Here is a 14,817-nt window from a genome sequence, read left to right as displayed (position 1 = left end):
CGCTTTATGAATAAAGGAAACGTTTAAATTACCTAGCCTCATAAATATTGAGAAATGATTTAGATTTTCTGTTTCGATATTCATAAAAAAAAATTTTAAAAAAATGTTAAGAATCTAAACAACCAATATGGATATTTGTTGATAAATAAATTTTTAGCTTATCAGTTTGATATTATTTACGTCTTATTTTTCGAATTCGTATTGTTTCATCTTTCATTTTTTTTTGGGGGGGAGAGTATTGATTTTGAGTGCATACGCCATCGTTATTCTATTTTCAAACCCAAAATTTTGAATTATAGGAAAGATTATGGGACCAAAGAAATTAAGTTTAGGGGGATTGGAAAGATTACGGGATTGTTTGCCAAATCAAAATATGACAAACAATATAACTGCCAGAAAAATTCAAAGACCATTATCTCGTGTTAAAATATCAAATCAAAAATATTTTATAATATGGCAAATGTGAAAAATACTTGGTAGTTTTCTAAGTGATTCAAACAAGCATGTTAAGAAATCACTAATATAATGTCCCTTAGGACTGACTTTTTTTCATTTGATATCGTTTACCAACCTTCATCTTCAATTAATAGAAAGAGGGCTCATCTATACAGGCTATTATTCTGTAAACAATATTTCAAACATGATTTGCCCAGATTAACTAACAGAGCCTATAATAGAAAACTTATGTATATTGGCAAGAATGCTTAAGAAATAAAAGAAATTAATATAGGTACAACACTTTCGAATGTGAATATATAGTAACATCAAAAGTTTTGTTTCCTTGTAGTAGGATCGTCTCTATTCATAACTTTCTTTAATGCTCAAATCAAAACTAATCACTAAAACTGGATTGAAATCAATAGTAATTCAAGAGCACAAAAAGGGAGGTGGTATAAAAAATGTTTAAAAAAATGAGACAATTATGATCATATTACTAATTTTTAACTTGTTCACTTGCTTGGTTTTATTTGCATATCTACACATTTGTCAATCTGAACATTAAAAGAAACTGTCTGAATTGCTTGATGTCAAAACAGAAATCGGAATTTGCACTTACGATATTGACGCAGACCAAAGGATGTATTTTTATTCCAGCCCAGCGTTACAGACTTCGCTCCCTTTTTCTATTATAAATATGTTTAAAGCTTTGTTTTACTAAAGAAAATTCAGGACAATGAAAAGATATTCTATATTCATAAGAAATAGTAATGAAAGTCATTTAAAGCAATGTATTTGTCAATCATTAATCATTTAACTACTGAAAAAAGTATGATGTAATTTTTAGGCACAATATCGAGTTTTTTGTAATTATAAAAAAGAAAGCTTGTAGAGGGACTAGACTCTGTATAACTTCATTATGAAATAGATGAAAATAATAGATGAATTTCAGAAACAGTTATTTAATTATTTTCTAAGTTCCACATTTCACAAGACAAAACAAACACAATTTCGAAAATACACGACGCCCACTTAGAATACACTAATATAATTCTGCCAAGAAGGATCATGGGAAATATACCTAGATGTTAATAAGGTAACGCCACCTGTTGTATCAAAAGAGAAGGTAGTAGAGTTAGGTAACCGCTACAATCTTAAGTTGGATTTCAGGTCATATATTATAAGACTGTGTGATTCCAGTTAAATAAATTATGCAATGAATGAATTTACTAATAAATTTCAATAATAAATATAATAATAAAAGTTTTAATAAAATGCCAGTTACATTTACAGCACCGATAAGCAATTAAATTACTAATCCTAATACAGTAAATAATTCATCTATAATGCAGCTATGTGCAATTTAACTTTTATATTTTAAAGTTAACTTTTTTTAAAAGTTAACTTTCTCCAAAGTTAACTTTTTTGCTTTTTAGTTCCTACAACAACTTATTTATTTTAAATTTATATCCCAATTTTTAAAACTGAAGTTTTAAGAAATTTATAAGCGGACATATTAGTAATAATTAGTCGTGTTGCATTCGAATTAGAAAGAAAGTAAAACTTTATCGCTGTAGCCAAAAATTCCAAACAGATTTTAACTTGAGAAACAAAAACAGAAAAAATCAATTAAATTTTAAACAACTCTGAAAAAAATATCCTAATATTTTTATTTTTTCTTTATCAATCACCTTTCGATTGAAAAAGAAAAATTCTGACTTTCTGGTGGTTGATTCTTGAAAGACATGAAATAATAGTGTTCGCTAGCTTAATTCTTATTAGAAAATTAATTCAAATTTAACAATTAAGGCAAAATTAATTATTAGTAATAATTAATTTCAAATTTAATTTTCATCTTTTTTTGAAAAAAAAAAAACTATCTTAATACCATTTGATACCGTAAAATGGCACTTTAAAAACACATTAAAAGTTTTAATTTATTTTCGTAAATTCAGACAAATAGAAAAAAATTTACAGGATTTTTTTTATAAATCGGAAGAAACTAATTTTTCGAATTTAAAGTAGATGTTAGTTTGAAATTATTTCTAGTTATATCCTTCCATTTAACACATATTTCACTAGACTTTCGAAAACTTTATTCAATTTAAAACTTGAAAAAAAAATAATAACAAAATATCAATGTCAAAAAAAATGCAAAAAAAAAATTTAATGTGCATTTTTTTTTTATCTAATTTATCATTACTCTGACAACCCTTTTTATAAAACATTTTAATACTAAATTCGTTTTAATTTAATTTTTTTATCAAATTATTAACTTTTTTCTAAGTCTTAAAATTCGGTGTCTGAATTCCCCCCCCCCTCCCTGTATACCTTATATTCAAGAGCAGACTTAGAGGGTTGCGAACAAGTTAAATCAATGAGAATGCTGTTATGTAATTTTTCCACATTTTTAGAATATTTGATAATATACCATACGAAAAGTCAGATATACAATTTAGATATCAATTTGATGACTATTTATATTTATTAAGATGAATGCTTATTTCTACTTCTTTTATACAAATCTACATTTTCTGTCAAATTTGGGTGAAATTTGCCACGCTTACTTTCCACAATAGGAGGAATTTTTCTATCAACTTTTCAAATCTAAAAACAACTTAAAAACATAGTTAAAAATTAAACCAGTTTTGGTTTATTTTCTTCCATATCGACTGAAAATATAATCTCACAAAAGCATATTTGTACACTATTTTAAATCTCAAAATATTGCATTTTTTAATAAACCAATGTCAATCAAGTTAATTCTTTTTCTAAATTCAATGATATTTCGAAAATTAATTCGGTATACAATATGTAATATGGTTTTTATTGTTACGATGATTACAAAAACATTTCATTCTTTCATCAAACCATCAAATAGTGTGCGTTTGCCAATCTTAAGAAAATGCTTTATTTGAACATTAATATCGAAGAAAGATTTTTATTTACACATTTTCTTCATACACTTTTAATTATACACCCGCCTCTCTTTATATACTATTTAATTTACATCTACAATTATTTGTAGTTGACTGATTCTAATTTTTTTCATCCTTCCGAACTTCAAAGTAAAATTGTAAATAAACGCAGCCTCCATGAATAATTTAACAATCAGGAAAGTCAATATGCAGAAGAAACAAGACGGTAAAATGGGGTTAAATGTTTAATAAAAATAGAATTAAAAATTAAAATTTCCTATATGACATGCAATGTTTTGTGTCTTCCTTTCTTTCTTTTTAATTAAAAACATAGTTTCAAATGAATGTCCGTAAGGCAAAGGGGTCTATAAGAATTTTTTTATTTATCTTATTCAATATTTTATTATTATTAAAGTGGAATGTTTCAAGCCCATACCCTTTTAATATCTATGAAGTCATAGTTACGTGATAAATGTAAAGTGCATGCATCGTATAAATATGTATAATATTACGTTTTGTTTTGCTTTGCACTACATGCTTTTATACATGGGCACGAGGCTCCTAAACTAAACAGTCATTCATTTCATACGTAAAATTAACAATTTTTCATGCTTAGCCTGAGCTTTATATTATCAAAATATACCAAAATTCTATTTTCAGAAAGAGTTTCACCGAATAAAAAACAATAAATTCCACTTCCATCAAAAAAATCACAATAAAAATTAATTGAGAAAAAAATGCTCATTTTCTAAAATGTCACTTTTGCTTTTTTTTCACAAATACTATTTTCTAATATGCTTCAGTTTTCCTTATTTTCTTCCGTGTTTCATCGACTTTACCACAAAACTCTATAACCGTTAACAACAACTGAACGACTACACTATAAATATTTAACCACCAAACTCATTAAACAGACCAATATCTATCTTGACAACCATTCCGTATACTTACCTAACTAACAACTCTGATAAAAACCAAAATATACCACCACTGCATCAAACATAGAATAGTAACATACGCGGCTCAATAAAATCTTCGAACAGTCAGCCTCGCTCGTACTGTGTTGCCAGTTTATAAAAATAAATAGGCAGTTTTCCCTTTTCCGAAATCAATACAAGTTAGGGAAAGGCCTTGTTCACTTCAACCCAGCGAATGTCATGAATTATGAAGTAAGAGGAATATGAGGCTTTCGAGCCCAGATGTGAAGCAGTTTGAGACTTCTCATCCCTTCTCGATTGCTGCTCCTTCTTCGCTTATTATTAATGGATGGCAATGGCGTGTGGAAGCGTTCTTTGTACACGCGGCAGGTGGTATTTTTTATTTAGAATGCGTCCCTTTGGTATCAGAGCAGATGCTGTTTATTCATAAAGCTGGAATTCGCTGTAAAAATGTTTTTATTTTCCGAGCGCGTTTTCATATCTTGAAGCGTAAATATTTAAAATACTTCAAGCTAGTTAAAGAAGGGAAGCTTTATTATTTCTTTTTTGCTTTTGTTAGAGAGAGAGGGAAATAATTAAAAGCTGTAATGGATTGTGGGTTGTCGTCTTTTAGAGATTAGATCCTCTTGAGTTGAATTAATTAGATGTGAACGCTGCATTTCGTGTTCTGCATATGCATAAAGATATCACAGCATAAATTTTTGAAAATCTCTTTATTAAAAAAAAGTGCCTTGTAATAAAAATCCTTTTCATTCAAAATTTTCTCATGAGAGAATAATTGTAAAGTAATTTCAGTCAAAAATCATAAATTTTTCAAAAAGGATTATATTTATGAATTAATAGTAACTATATTTATCTGTTATTCTAATACTTCATGAAAACAATATTTTTTTTTCAGGAAATAGATAAATCAAGCATATCTTATTGAAAATAATTTTTAAGGTGACATAAAAGTGCAATAAACTGCTTATAATCAATGGCTATCGCTAGGAAGAGTTCCGTAGATAATAATATATTATTCATTAAATTTTAAACTTTTTAATCCAAACATTAAACAACTAAATTCAATTATAATTCAAATTTTACATTTTATATTATTAAATTTTTGATTAATATTTTAAACATGATTAACATTATGCTTTTCAAAATTAAAGTCTTTACTAGCATATTTATTTTTTTATTATCTTTCTTCGCATATACATAAAAAAAAGGCAATCATGAAAGGACCTCAAGCTTTCGATGAAGTTCCACGTTTTATACTTCACAAAATTAGAAGAAATAAAAGTGTATTTCTGTGTTTTCCTTTTGCCCATATGTATATGAACACTGTAATTCAGAAATGCAAAAAAAAACTAGATTATTTGGCAAATACACCAGAGGCGAATTTCAGAGTCATACATATTTTTCTTTTTAATATATATTCCGTAATCTTTTTAATATATATTCTGTAACAGCTGTAATCATAAAGAATAAATTTTAAATAAATTTATTTATTTTTTACTCTTTAGTCTTTAATTCATAAATCATTATTATAAATATTATAATATAGCATAGTTGTTTCTCAATGCATTCCTAGATGGCACCACTTGTATTGAATCAAAACTTTATCAATTGATTCATTAATAACTTGGTTCTAAAAGTATTAAAATATAGATTTGTTAACTTAAATATATTAGTTTACAAAATTTGAAAATTCTAGCATCAAAAGAAATAAATATAAATTCGTTTATGGAATTCTATTTTTACATGCTTGAAACAATTAAAGTTAAATAAAAATGTGTGAAGACACATTGCAGTTTGTCATAGATGAAAATAAATAAACATCAACGTTATTTCTTTTCTTTACTGATTCGATGCCAATTATTTTCTGAAAAATATATACATATTTTAAATATTGCATGTTTTTATGGAAACATTGCTTTCTGTCGAGTGACAATATTAAATATATTTAATTGTGTTTAAAGTCAAATGGCCTAGTTAAAATAACTTTTTATTTTCAGAAAAAGTGCAAAAGTCTTAAAAAAAAGCAACAATCAAATTGGTACAAGTGAATAAACGTTGTTGTTTCCTTTTTTGGTGTTGTTCATTGAGATGACCTTGAAAAAAATGTTCTTGATTAAAAATTTTCAGAATCATCGACCAAATTATCAAAATTCAGGAAATGAAACATACCAATAACTAATCCTCAATGGAAAAGGTGATTTTAGATGCTATAAAAGGATTTGCATATGTCCTGATGAAAACAAATAGTTTCATAAAACATAAGCAAAAAAATCATTCAGATGGAATCCTCATGTAAAAATACATATGAAATTCGTAGAGCAAATATTTTTTTTTTTATTTTCGATCATATGAAGGAAACTTTGATAAATTTATTTTTTACAACACAGCTATATACGAAATCGGTACCATCAAATCTTTAAATAGATTCATCCATGAGATGAAATTTCCCCAATCATGTTAGAAACCGCCAAGCCTTTATTTGACCTCCAATTTCTCCTCTAGTGAGATTTTATATACATTTTAGCTCAAACTAACCGAGATAAGAATTTCTTGTTCAAACAAATAAAAGAAAACCTTGTACTTAGATGGTAGTCGTTATCTCGATCTCGCATCTGCGTTTCCGGAAGGCAAGAAGGCAGGGTGCGCCTTAACCACACTTCATCGCTTCTCCTGGAGGATTTAATGAGGTCTAGCGATCGATGGGTTTCGAAAAAAGATTCTACGGTTGCCAGAGGGTAGTGCAGGCGTGAATAATATCCTGAATACATGACTTCTCTTTCGTGATTTTCGTAAACTGTCTATAAAAGCTTTTCAATTCTATTAGAATGGATGAAGTAAAAAGTCACGTGAAGCATTAACAAATATAAGCCTTTTGATTTCAGTATAAGGTCAAGGTGTTCCGCCATAAAGTATTTCTTATTAAGGTGAATAACAGAAAATGACTGCAGATTTAGACATGTTAAAGCCCTAGGCACGACATATTACGACAGTCCCTCTTTTAAAAATCCCTTTTTTAATCTGGCATTTTTAATTTCTTCAATGTCCAAAAGTTAAATTATTTAGTTTAAGTTAATTATTTATTTTAGTAACTGCGAAACTGTACATGTTTTTATTTATTTATAATGGCTCATGATTGCATGGCAACATAAAATTGCATTTAAATAGATACTTGGTGCTTATAAATATTGCGATAACTAAATAAAGTAATAAAGAAGATAGAAATCCCACCAATTATACTTGATGAAGTGCGTCTAATGTCCCAATATTTTATAATTCATAGAATTTTCATTTTTTTAAATTGTTTATTTAGAAATTAAGCTAAAACCACATTTTTTATCGACTTGCCTTCCGATCCCTCGTCAGCTCAGTAAGATGCTTAGTTTGCTTAGTCAAAAATCCGCCACTGATGATAATGATTGTCCAATCATGATGAATTATGTTCAAGATGTCAAATGGTATTCATTATCATGTGACTGTGAAATTATGTGAATCTATTATTTTTATAAAAGTGTTTTGTATTTTAAAAAGATATTTTCAGCAATAATTAAACAAAGGACTAATTTCATTTATCTATTTGCTATGAGAATTTGGTCAGTAGTTTCCTAGCTTGGAAAGCCAGTGAAATGGTCTTCCCAAAACTTTCTCGCATATTCATTAATAAATGTGTGATATCCCTTGCATCAAATTTCTTACAAATACCACACACCCTTACTTCCTATAAAATGCAATAATACTAAACAGCTTCCCAGACATTATTTTTCACATTTATATTATAGTTTTTGAGATTGAATTGAATCGGTAATTTATGCATTTTATGGCTAGGTACGTTGCTATTGCCCTCGATGTTACTACTACAGCCGTTGTAGTAGTAATATCATATCTTCCTTGCTAATATTTTTATCTTTTTCTTATTTTTTCTTTTCTTATATTATGCTTGTATCTCTCTACCGTTTCTTTACTAAAAGCTCGCCAGTTTTCAAAATACTCTACATGAGAATTCAAGAAAAGAACTTTCCAGCTCCACTTGAAGTTTCTCTCCTTGAATGCTGTCTACATCCATATTGTTAGGCTTTGAAAATAAAATTCATAGTATTTCCAACATACTTAAATAAGTCTCATACCTTCTTTTCAGTTCCTTCATTGTATCTATAAATGAAATATCTACTGAAAGTTTACGCATGCCAACAAACTGTAAACACCCCATCTTTGTTTGTTGAGGAGTTCCGAAATTGCAAAACAAAAGAAACATTCTCCATCTTTTCGCAAATAATGAATGTTTCATAAATCATTACTTGTTGTTTAGTAATGGTAGTAGAGCCTTTCTTCAAGAAATCGAGCTTTTGTTAAAGACATTCATTTCTTTCAGGCTTCAGTGTATCATGAGGTTGCCATTTAGCTTTCTCCCCTTTAGGACCTCACCATTCTTCCGATCAATGAAAGCATAAATATTTCCTATAGTTTAGTTACTGATTCAAAAGAATTGATAAAATTTGGGGAATTTACAGAATTTATCAAACGATATTCATTATACTTTATTTTCTGAATAAGTAGAATAAACCTTTTTTAAAAAAATTATTTATCTTAAACATTGGTCTGTTTGAGACTAGTTAATGAGAAATCTAAGAGCAAGCAAACCTCATCAAAATTACATTCGACAACAAAACTTCCAATAATTCGGGACATTAATATAATAAAAAGTTGTCTCTTATTTAAAAGATGATTTAAAACTTCTTTATGCAATGAAAAAATTTCTAGTAACTTTCGAAAAAAAATAATTTTTTAAAGCCATAGTAATAACAGATTTAGTGATAATTCTGCAAAATCCTAAGTTTTCCAAAAAAAAATCAGATTTTATTGAGTTTCTATATATTTTTTTCGTTTATGGCAAGCGAAAATCTGCAGATAATAATGCTCTAAAAAAACTTGTAAAACAAGCATGTATTTAGTCACTATTTCCAGCTTTCTTACACCAGGAAAGCATTACAAATAAAAGAGACAATTAGTTCTCAGCAGATACTTTTATTTTCGGTATTCGAAACTCTCTCCATCAGCTACAATACACATCTCAACGTTTATTCTTGGAAGATTAACTTTTCCCTTGTTATCATGTAATATTGCAACACAGGCTTGGAAAGTAACAATCAAGCAAATGCGCGTTTTGCAAGGGTTTTTTTTTCTTATCTTTATTTCCCTTGAGATATCTTTTCGTTCTGAATTGAAATTGTTCTGCAGTTTTATAATTTACTTTTTTTCTTTTATTTTGTACCATTTTCGATATAGGAATGCTAACTCCTTTTGCCGTCAGATGGCGCAGTAGCCGATTTCACTATTTAGAGTATGGTTACTCTGTATCTAGATATTAATTTGGTGGCAATAATTGTAGCTGTTTTGTGGGATGAGGGATTTTAATAGACAGCCTATAAGAGCGTAATTAAAAACCACAATTAATTACATGACTGAGTCTCAATGTTACTTACCATTGTAGTTAAATAACTAATTTTGAGTTAAATCCAAGAACGAATAGTCTGTTTGTTTCTTTGTTTATCCGTGATTATATCAAGACAATTATTCATAAACACAAGATGTTAAAAAATGAAATTAGGTATGTCTTAAATCCCATCAACATTTTTAACCCAAACGATCAAAAGAAAAGTATGAACGCCTAATTTGTTCATATTTTTACAATACGCATATTGATTGAATATACGAGAAGCATTCCAGTTTTTTAATTTAAGGAAAATTCAATCTTTTTAACTTAAAATCTTTGGCCTGTGAAAAAAAAAGATTAAATGATAATTTTTAGTAAAAAAATTAAATTGATTTATTTCATATCGAATTTCTATTTGTTATCTAGTATAAAATTGCTGGAAAAAATGATTCACTAACTGAAATTTCTACTACTTCCTTTTGAAGAAACATCCGTCCATCATGGAGATTCCCTATGTGTGAAAACTTTTAAATGTCAGCAGTCACGAGCCTGATATTTTGTTGCTCGCATCCAGGTTTTCCAGCTCCATTTCTTGTTTAGAACTCTATCAAATGTAGTTGAGTATTGGATTTTTCTCTATTTATAGAATGTTGATGCGTCTCTTCCGTGCTCGAAGTAGTTGATTAGGTCTTCTGGAGATCCATAAATTTCCCCTTTCATCCATAAAATATCCTCTTAAAAGACACATTTAGAAGTGCAAGCACAACATTCCAGAGTTGTGACGGATGGAACATGCTAGCATGGAACTTTATATCTGGTATTTCCTAGTTAACACTCGTAAACTTTTCTATAAATCCTCCATATTTAGGGAATGTTCTTCATAAAACGAAGTACGATTTTCTGTTTATCACCAAATATAAATGTACTTAAACAGATTTACGTGTTGCATTATGATCTTTAATAGCTCATGATCTATGTTCAAACCTCATATAATAAAATTAGACACATTCCACGCTCGAAGGCGCTTTTTTCAACTTCATTTGCAAGCATTTATTATGTAAATACTTACCCTAAACGTTGTTTATATTTTAACTTGTCGATTTAGATAAGCAGCTGACATGCAAAGAATACTAATTTTTTTAAAATTCTTTCGACAAAATATTTTTAAGCATTGAATTGTGATAGATAATAAAGCTGTGTTAATTGAATAGATTTGCATGCATTTCTTAATTATGTATTGTGTATCTTTTATATGTATTCAATATGCACATTAACTTCCTAATGAAGTCGAGTCCAATGACATCATGGGCAACTAAAAATGTAAAACTTAAAGAAATCCATGTTCTAGGTACTAGTTACCTTTTGGGTTACTGTAACTCCACTTTCATATTTATCATGTAAATTGCCCAGATAAAAAATTGAATCAATCCTCTTTAATTTTTGAGAATGGAAGAGAATTATGAGATTAAATATTTGATAAAGCAATCAAAACTGTTGATATTTCATTGTAGCAATAAAGTTTGTTGCTAAAAATTATGAAAAAAATATTTAAAAGATTTTTAAATTTTAGAAATTGAGTATAAGACAATTAAATTAGTATCTATAAAAAGATAACATTCTAAAATAATATAAAATAAATTTTATGCATTTTTGGAAGATAAAACTTATACAAAAATTTTTAAATAATGAAAATTTCAAAAAAATCTTTCGATGGTTCAAATTCCAAAGTATATTTTAGTTTAAATTTACTTTGTATGTTAAATATTATATTTCAGAGTACATTTTTGCCATACTTATTTGTTTGGGATAAAATGGTATGAAATGAAGAGAACCAAGAGGCTCTTAAAAATAATTCCCTTTAATTAATAATAAGGTTTTAGGAAACTTTATTCTGGTTATGGAATATAGGACTAAAAAAATTGCAATCGTCAAATTATTCGACCTCGAGATTTTGATAAATCTTCATATTTTAAGCTCCTCAAGTTCCCAAAGTAACCTTTATAGTACCAACCCAAAGTAACCTTTTGTACCTGCGCACTATAATTCAGAAAAGAAAAGGCTGGATGAATGAAATTTTGTGAGCAGTCTTTACATAAAAAATTTCACCATTTCCTATTTCTATTAATTCTTGGACGAAAACCTCCTGTGCAAAAAAGTCTTTGTACACGTGAATGCTGTAATTTCAAAATGCAACGTAAAAGAAATGAAATATGGCACAGTTACAAACAAAAATTAAAATTAGAACTTCACTCATCTCATATTGATTATCTGTCTATTTTTCTATTCATGCGTGTATAAACGTGTTAATACAAAATTATTTTGTATAAACGTGTTAATACAAAATTATTTTGTGTAAACGTGTTAATAAAAAATTATTTTGTATAAACGTATTAATACAAAAACAAAATAAAATATTTGCCTAGTGCATCATTTTTGAAATATTTGTAGATGCAAAAAAAAAAAAGTATAAAATGATGAGTGTAAAACAATTAAAATTTTGTCAAAAATTACTCGATTAAATAAATTTATTAAATTTTGAATCAAAAATAGTCAATTTAAATAAAATAAATTTGTAGAAACAATTTTGGGAAGAAAAAGAAAGTTTTAAAATCTACCACTAACTTGACTACAGTGTTATCAAAATAATAAGAAAAAAATTTATTTTCCATTTCCAGAAACAAAACTGTTTTCCAAGATAAGTTACTTCCTTCATATCTTCTTTCGATAAATATACTTCCTTTAGCTACTCGTTCTCTTAAACTGTAACCATCACTCAACTAATTTCGGAAAAGATAGTAATCCCTGATGTTCTTCGTATCTTTGGGGAGAACATGTGCGAAGCAGATACGATTCCTCTGTCAATAACTTCACGAGTGCGAGCAGATGGTTGAAGAAGAATGATGACGCATAGACACTAGAGAATGGTAAATAGTTAAAGCGTTTGATGGATGTTTTTGAAATAATGCTTGGCTGTTACATAATGTGCGTTTTATATCTTTGAATAGTTAGTTTTCAACGATTTCACTTACAAACAAACGGTGAGTTTGACTTTTCAAATGTAAATATTGAGCTCGATTAAACGCAATATTTAGAATAGAGTTCATTCTTTCTACATCATTAATATAATTATCAACTAGGATTTCATAAATATTTATATTAACTTTTTTTGGAATTTCTTAAGCAAGTTATTGTTTTCTAAATTCAGTTATGAGTTAAAAAATTATAAAATATATTGTTGATGTATATGTATGCGTTCTATGCAATAAAAGTAAATTTATTTGAGTGAAGAATGCTGAAAGAGTACTACCAACTAATACATCTTTAGTTATAAAACGAATATATGACTGATTGATTGACAACTTCTTTAGTTAACTTAAATACTTCTTTGCTAATATTAATTGTTAATTATTTGCAAATATATTGCTTCATTAATAAATTAATTTCCAAAATATTAGTTAGATTTTTAATTAATTGAATTGTATTATGTTTTTTAGTTTTGATTCCAGATTATATTATCTCATAAAATTATCTTAAAATACAGATAAATTAACTTTTTAATGACAAAATTCTTGATTCCATATAATTTTTATTCATTTAATTTTAATAAACTTTTCAAATAAATTTTAAACTCAGTTTGTAAAAATACTTTATTTTAATTTCTCGTATCTCCATTATTCACTTAATCCGCCATCTCCTCTGTTCGCTCAATTGAGTCATTTTTCAAGCCATTTCAAGCTTTTGATAATTCAGAACGCTCTAAGGAAAGATTTTTTTTTTTTTTTTTTTACTGGGGTGCTCTGTTTACTTGACTTATCTTGTACTTATCTCTTTGTTTACTTGAAGTTACCCTCTGAAAACAGAATGTGAAATGCGACTAACAACAAGTATCGGAAAAGTTTTTAAAAAGTTTTACATTAAAATTTTCACGAAATTTCAATGCAATGTACTTAAATTTTAATGTATTGTAATGTACTTAGTTAATGTCTTGTACTTAATTTATCAAGTTTGATATTTAACATTGTGTAAACTCTTGAAACTAATCAAAATTTAAACACAAAGAGCTTCATTCAGTTTCCTTATTTGATTATCTACCTTTAAGAAAAGTGTATATGTGTCAGTCTTTGTGTTGGCGCTCTACAGGATAGATTTTTTTTATCTAATGTTGCCAAATATGATCAATATGAATGGAGATAGATCAAATATAATGAAGAAATATAATGGAAACCATAGATATTTCTCTACATTTTAATTATAGTTTTAATCAATAAAAAATTAAGCTAAGTTTCGATGCAATTCAGTGATAATTTCATAAAAATATTCACACAAAAACCGATTTTAATAACTTCTCAAAATTAAAAATTTTCTATTTTGAGTTATATCAATTTGATATCAGACATTTTTTGTGATCTTTGTCAATATATTTGAAATATTTTTATACATAAATTTCAAAAATACATTTCATAATTAGAATGGAAATCTAAATTTTGTTTATTTCTAAAAATATTTTATTCCCTTGTTTTTTTTTATCATTAAAAATTGTTTTTTCATATTCTGTTTAAACTTCGAAATGAATTTTCATTTCCTTCCTTTGTTTCATCAAATTATTTGTCCATTAAAAAATCCTTCTAAAATATTAATATAACCAATAATATATTGAAGGATCATACTCCATATTTAATTTTTTATCAATATATTTCAATTCATTAGACATGCCGTAAGATACAATATATACAATATAAGCAAGATTTATCAAGCAAGTACTCATACAATATAAGTAAGAGCTTTCTTCCATTTTAATGTTGTAATCAATTGAACATACCACATGAAGAAAAAAAAAGTGAAATTAAAACACTACTTAAGACAATACGCAATTAGATGTTTGATGGAGCCGTCAGTTATATTTTTTCATGCAAAGGTTATTTCACGAGATTTAACTTATTTAGAGATATTCATGTACATAAACAGAGCAGTAGCAAGGCTATTAAAATGATGCCATTTTCTATTATCCTGCTCAAGTTCAAAAGTGTAAGATCTGTTTCAAAATTGCCATCGAATAGTTGAAAAATAGGATGTTGAAATAAATTTACTAACC

The 14,817-nt window shown here is 27.5% G+C and overlaps 1 protein-coding gene across 2 annotated transcripts in view; it reads left to right on the top strand.

Moving 5' to 3' along the window:
* LOC129962745 (synaptotagmin-12-like) overlaps positions 1-14,817 on the top strand; it is a 43,669-nt gene that overhangs the window by 6,644 nt on the left and 22,208 nt on the right. The window contains exon 1 of one of the 2 annotated variants that reach the window (XM_056076729.1): positions 12,631-12,763. The exons of the other annotated variant lie outside the window; for it this stretch is intronic. The gene's annotated coding sequence lies outside the window, so the exon portion shown is untranslated. Of the gene's footprint in view, positions 1-12,630; positions 12,764-14,817 lie in introns of those variants that run through there. 2 annotated transcript variants of the gene reach the window in all.

The sequence above is a fragment of the Argiope bruennichi genome, chromosome 3 (assembly GCF_947563725.1).
Source record: "Argiope bruennichi chromosome 3, qqArgBrue1.1, whole genome shotgun sequence".
NCBI lineage: Eukaryota > Metazoa > Arthropoda > Arachnida > Araneae > Araneidae > Argiope > Argiope bruennichi.
Note: the sequence above shows the minus strand (reverse complement) of the source record. Positions and strands in the feature narration are given on the sequence as shown.